A 6,140-nucleotide genomic window follows, 5' to 3' on the forward strand; every position below is an offset into this window, starting at 1 on the left:
TTTTTTTTTTTTTTTTTTTTCAATTTTTCAATTTAAGTAGAGACAGGGCCTCGCTTTTGTTAAGGCTGATCTTGAACTCATGAGCTCAAGCTGTCCACCCACCTCGGCCTCCCAGAGTACTAAGATTTCAGGCGTGAGCCACTGTGCTTGCCTTAATGTTAGAAAAATATGTACACCCATTGGATAAGTGTTTTTATTTTAAAATTTTGTCCCAAGGTAACAATAAAATAACCACTTAAAACATTTAACTACCTTGCTGTGAATGATTGCTAAAAATGGGAAATAATTCAGCCAGCCAAGAATAAATAAGATATGGCATATTTACACAATAAAAACAATGTGACTTAAATATGACATAAAATTAGTACTTAAATATGGATTAAGAGAAAAAAGTATCATATCAACACTACGACTTATTTTTAAAACATTGACATGATTGCAAAAATATTAACAGTGATTATGTATAACTCTGGGTAGTAGAGACATTATTATCTCTCCTAATTATTATTTCTACTAACTATATCTATTACTACTGGTACTATTATTATCTCTACCAATAATAATGAGATATATGCTGATTATTATTTCCTCCTTTTTGTTATCCTTGTGTTCTGATGTCTGCAATGAGTGTATAATACCTATATAATAAGGAAAAACAATAAAAGGGCTTGTGTGTGTGTATATTGCTTGCTTGTTCGTTTTTTTTTAAGGTAAATGGTAACGTGAGAAAAACAGATGAGACCCAGGATCTATAACCCAAGTGACACTAAATGTATAATCAAGCACTTCCTTTGTTATGCACTGAGGAACAACATGAACAACATTGCTGTAAGGGAAAAATATTCCCAACAAATACACCTTTCCTTTAGGAAGCAAATACCTATGTGACATCCTCTATTCATCCCACAAATGTTATTGAGCAATTCCTAAGAGCAGAGCACTGTGCTATGGGCTGAGGATACAGAAATGAGAACAATGACCTTGCCCTCAGGGATCAGTCTCCCTAGGAAGACCATCAGGCTATGGGAGTTGAGAGGACAGTCACCTCGCATGACGGAATTCAGGGAAGGCTTCCTGGAGGCTTAAAGGAAGGCTTAAAGTACTAGGTACAGATGTGGGTGATGTTCCAGGACATGCTCCCCTTTTAGAAATGCTGTCTAGGTTTGACTCTCTAGGATAGAAAGGGAAAGGTGAGGTTGATTCTAACCTGAGGTGCAAAGCCTGCTTTTGGAAGCCGCACCTTCTAGCTTTCCCACGTCCTTACTACAACTTTGAAGAGTGCAGTGACAATGCAGATCATATCAAGTTTGGGGGTTTACAAACCACTTTGGTTTAACTGGAAGAAAAGAAGTGGGCTGTGGTTTGACATATGTAATGATAAAGTAAATAAAAATTACTTGGAATTTAAAAAACCTACAGAGGCAAGTTAAAAATAAATCATGGGGCCATAACTTTGATGAGCAATTGGTTGTGGAAGATACAGGAGTCGATAATAGGCCTGGTCATGTTTATCCCAAGTTTATCACGATGCTCTGCACTGGAGGAACCACTTTGCAGACAGTTAATCTTCAACACAACTCTGAGAGGCAAGATACAGCAATTCCTGTCTTACCACTACATGCTGTGACATCTGGGAAATGACAGTCTGAGAGGAGGGGTGGCATGAGCCCTCCCAAAATGGCACAGTGGCTACTGAGCTTGTGTAGTGCATGCTCCAAGTGGAGGGACCAGCCCCTAGACAGAGAGGGCATTGTCCCCTGAGTATTTGCTCACGATGAAAGTGTAGAATGTCATCCAGAGACAAAGGTTTGGTGGCTTATTTGAGGTAGGTTGTTCCCAAATCAGGGCTGTTGGCTGTGCAACCCTGAACAAGTTGTGAAATTTGCTGAATCTGTTTCCTCTTTTATAAAATAGGGGAAACACTTAAAAACTTAAAGAGCGATAATGCATGTAACCATGAGGTCAATTAAGGTTGGAAACTTGCCACTGTGCCCTTACCTTGGCAGCACTGTACTAACAACTCGCTAAGGTTTCATAACTTTGGTCTGTCGGTGTCTCACAGCTGTGTTTGTGCTGACATGTGGCAACGTCTGAGTGGCAGTTGTTGCTGTTGAGTGTTTTGTGTGCGGTGAGAATGTCAGAGCTTGACTTAGACAATGAACAAACATTAAATTTCTTTTTAAACGTGGCAAAAGTGGAAGTGAAATCAGGGACTGTAGAGACATTTGGCAATGAGGCACGTAGCACTTTTTCTGAGAAGAGCTCTTGAACTTAATTGTGAGACCTTGAACATATGCAAATGCAAAGACCTTGAACATATGCAAAGGTCAGCCCAGGCCTTGGTACATAAAATGGGCTAAATAAATGTTTGCTATTGGCATTATTTTATTTTATTTTTTATTATTTTTTCTTCTATATTATTGGAGGCTTTCATACTTAGGATTGTGCAAAACTCACTGCGAGGCTGGTGCAGTGGCTCACGCCTATAATCCTAGCACTCTGGGAGGCTGAGGTAGGCGGATTGCTTGAGCTCATGGGTTTGAGACCAACCTGAGCCAGAGCCAGAACCCCATCTCTAAAAATAGCCAGGCATTGTGGCGGGCACCTGTAAACCCAGCTACTTGGGAGGCTGAGGTAAGAGAATTGCTTCAGCCCAAGAGTTGGAGGTTACTGTGAGCTACGATGCCACCGCACTCTACCGAGGGCAATAAAGTGAGACTCTGTCTCAAAAAAAAAAAAGAAAACAAACAAACAAACAAAAAAACCAAAAACTCCAAACAAACAAAAAAAAACTCTCACTGGGAGAGAGCTAGTGACCTGCCACTCCCTTTAAAGTGTCTTTGGCTTCTATTGTAGAGTTAGAAAGGCAAAAGCATTCACAGATTAGAATGCATCTGTGGTAAGCATTCTCCTGTGTATCTGTTATGAACAATGTCATCTTTCACATTTCATTTCCCCTAAATGACATGAAAACCAACTTGACATTCCTTGACTTACCCCACCATCCCCACCATCTGCACATGCCACGCACTCTACACACACACTACATCACATACACACATTACACACACGCTGTACTACACATAATGCACCACGTACTCCATACACACACATCACACCATACACACCACATGACACACACACACCACACTCCACACACATCACACCACACACACACTACATCACACAAACACACACCACACACACACACCACACTCCACAGACACCACATCACACACACACTGCACTACACAGTCCACACACCACACACACACTGCACCACACACACACCACACACTCTACACACAGCACACATATCACACCACACACCCCCTCTCTCACACACACAAACTGCACACACTCTTTGGGCTATGTCGATATCTCACTCCCTTCGACCATCGTCCCCTGCTCCCTGGATCATGCAAAACCCTTGGGCTCACACCAAATGAAAGTGTTGTCCACCCCCTCACACTCCCAGCAAGAAAAGTGTTAATAAGAGAAGTCATTTATTGTCAAACTGGAGACTTTTGGCTGAGGCTGAGAGTACTGAAGACCTGTGTATTCAGCCAACACTTCTGAGTCATGCTGATGTGGGAGTTGTCAGAAGAGAACTTGTCACTACCTTGGAGCTGTTTGGCTTGAACTTGCATGGAGCATGTAGGTACCTGGAGGGGGCTGTGCGGTGAGTCCGCCTCACTTACTGCAGATTAAGTAATAGCTAATTAGTAAGAAGGAGGAAGGTAACAAAATGTGGCAGAGCAGGAAGTGTGGGCTATGAAACAGGCCACACATGTCCCTTGCTGTCTGTCCCTGGCTGAAGTAGATTGGATTGACTCCAATCAGTTAACGCTGATAAGTAGGAACAATCTATGGGGACACAACGGATGCCTTCTCCAACCTGGTGGAGGGAAGAGCCGAGAGAAGTGCAGAGGGGTAGGCTGCAAGCCTGCCTGCTCGATCCCTAAACACTGTCTTGGCACTTCAGGTGCCATTTTAGTGAGGACCTCAGCTTGCTTTCTATGGCATCACCCATTTGAGAATCACTTCCATTTAGGTTTGTAAAAAAAAAAACAAAAAAACTTGATTCACTTCCTAGCAGAGGTGGAAGGCAGCTGGGGACTGACTTCACTTCTACTAATCAAGTGAGAGAGTCTAGGGAAGTTAAGAAACTGGCTCAGTGCCTGTAGTTTAGTGGTTAGGGCACCAGCCACATACACTGGGGCTGGTGTGTTTGAACCTGGATGGGGCTGCTAAACAACAACAACAACAACAACAACAACAACAAAAATAGCTGGGCATTGTGGTGGGCGCCTGTAGTCCCAGCTACTTGGGAGGTTGAGGCAAGAGAGTCGTTTAAGCCCAAGAGTTTAGGTTGCTGTGAGCTGTGATGCTACAGCACTCTACCAAGGGTGATATAGACTCTGTCTCCAAAAAAAAAAAAGAAAAGAAAAGAAAAGAAACTTGCTCAACCTTACAGTTCATTGCTCAATTAACAAACTCAAGACTAGAGTTTCAGGTTGTGTAGCTCAGCCCGGCTGGGTGTCTGAGTCTCTTCTGGAGAAGCCCACTCAACTGGTTTAACATATGCTCAGAAGCCGCCAGGAATTTGGCAATTTTGTTTCTCAATCATTGAGTCAAGGATTCTTTTGAAGGCTACATACTTACCTTTCTAAACCTATCTGGCTGGAATAAATGTAAATATAAGCTGGCATTCCTGAAAGATCACATAGCAGATTACATAGGTGAGGTGAGGCAAAGAGGCAAAGTAGAGGAGGTGAAGTAAGGTGAGTGGGTGAGCTAAATGTGCCTGGGCGTGAACATTTGTGAGTAATGCACAGTGGCGGGCCTGGTTCTGACTCATTCCTTGGTCTCAGTTAAGACATTACTTCTTCTAGGAAGCCTTCTCTGATCCCCCAAGTCTAGACTAATTGCCATTGCCTCGTATGAGTCCCTGTAAGAGCCTGTTCCTCTCCCGCCTCCATGCTTATCATACTTTGTTGGAAGTGCTTATTTACTTGTGTCTACTCCTAGGCACTGGAACATCCTCGACGGTGAGAACCATGGCATGTTGACCACTTTGTCCCCAGGCCCTAGCACAGAGTGAGCACATAGTAGCTACTTCAGCACAAACCAGTTGAATGAATGAATAGGCTTTGGCCCCCAATTTTTTTTTTCTTTTTTGTAGTTTTTGGCCGTGGCTGGGTTTGAACCCACCATCTCCGGCATATGGGGCTGGCACCCTACTCCTTTGAGCCACAGGTGCCACCTTTTTTTTTGAGACAGAGTCTCAAGCTGTCACCCTGGGTAGAGTGTCGTGGTGTCACAGCTCACAGCAACCTCCAACTCTTGGGCTTAAGCAATTCTCTCACCTCAGCCTCCCAAGTAGCTGGGACTACAGGTGCTCACCACAACACCTGGCTATTTTTGGGTTGTAGTTGTCATTGTTGTTTGGCGGACCTGGGCTGGATTTGAACCTGCCAGCTCTGATGTATGTGGCTGGCGCCCTAGCCACTGAGCCAGGCCCCTAATTTTTAGCGCTTAAAAAATATCTTCAGCAGCCCCATCCGGAGCTTTCACTGGGGCCCCTCAGATATGGGGTAGTGGTCTCACTGAAGCCAGAGTAGGATTGCTCCAGAAAGCAAATTTCCAGAGTGTCTGTGTACATAAACCGGGTAGGTAAGGTACAGCAGGGAAGATGGGAGAATAGGGGAACACAACATTCTATCACAGAGTAAGGCCTTAGAAAGCTAGCTCTATGGGGATACAGCCAGCTTTGAAGCACTGGTCCCCCATGGATCAGTTGAAGTTAGAATAAAGATGTAGAGACAAAGCTCTAAATTTAACGTTTTATTTAGGAAGAAAGACACAGACCTGGTGGTCTTGGGTATGTCCTAAGAACCCAGAGAAGGTCAGATGTTTTATAAGAAAGAGAAATGTGGCTCGGCACCTGTGGCTCAAGTGGCTAAGGGGCCAGCCACATACACCTAAAGTGGCAGGTTCGAATCCAGCCCAGGCCTGCCAAACATCAATGATCGCTGCAACCAAAAAAAAAATAGCCAAGCCTTGTGGTGGGCGCCTGTGGTCCCAGCTACTTGGGAGGCTGAGGCAGGAGACTCGCTTGAGCCCAGGAGTTGGAGGTT

The sequence above is a fragment of the Otolemur garnettii genome, unplaced genomic scaffold, assembly GCF_000181295.1.
Source record: "Otolemur garnettii isolate 467f Iridium unplaced genomic scaffold, OtoGar3 scaffold00043, whole genome shotgun sequence".
NCBI classification, from domain to species: domain Eukaryota; kingdom Metazoa; phylum Chordata; class Mammalia; order Primates; family Galagidae; genus Otolemur; species Otolemur garnettii.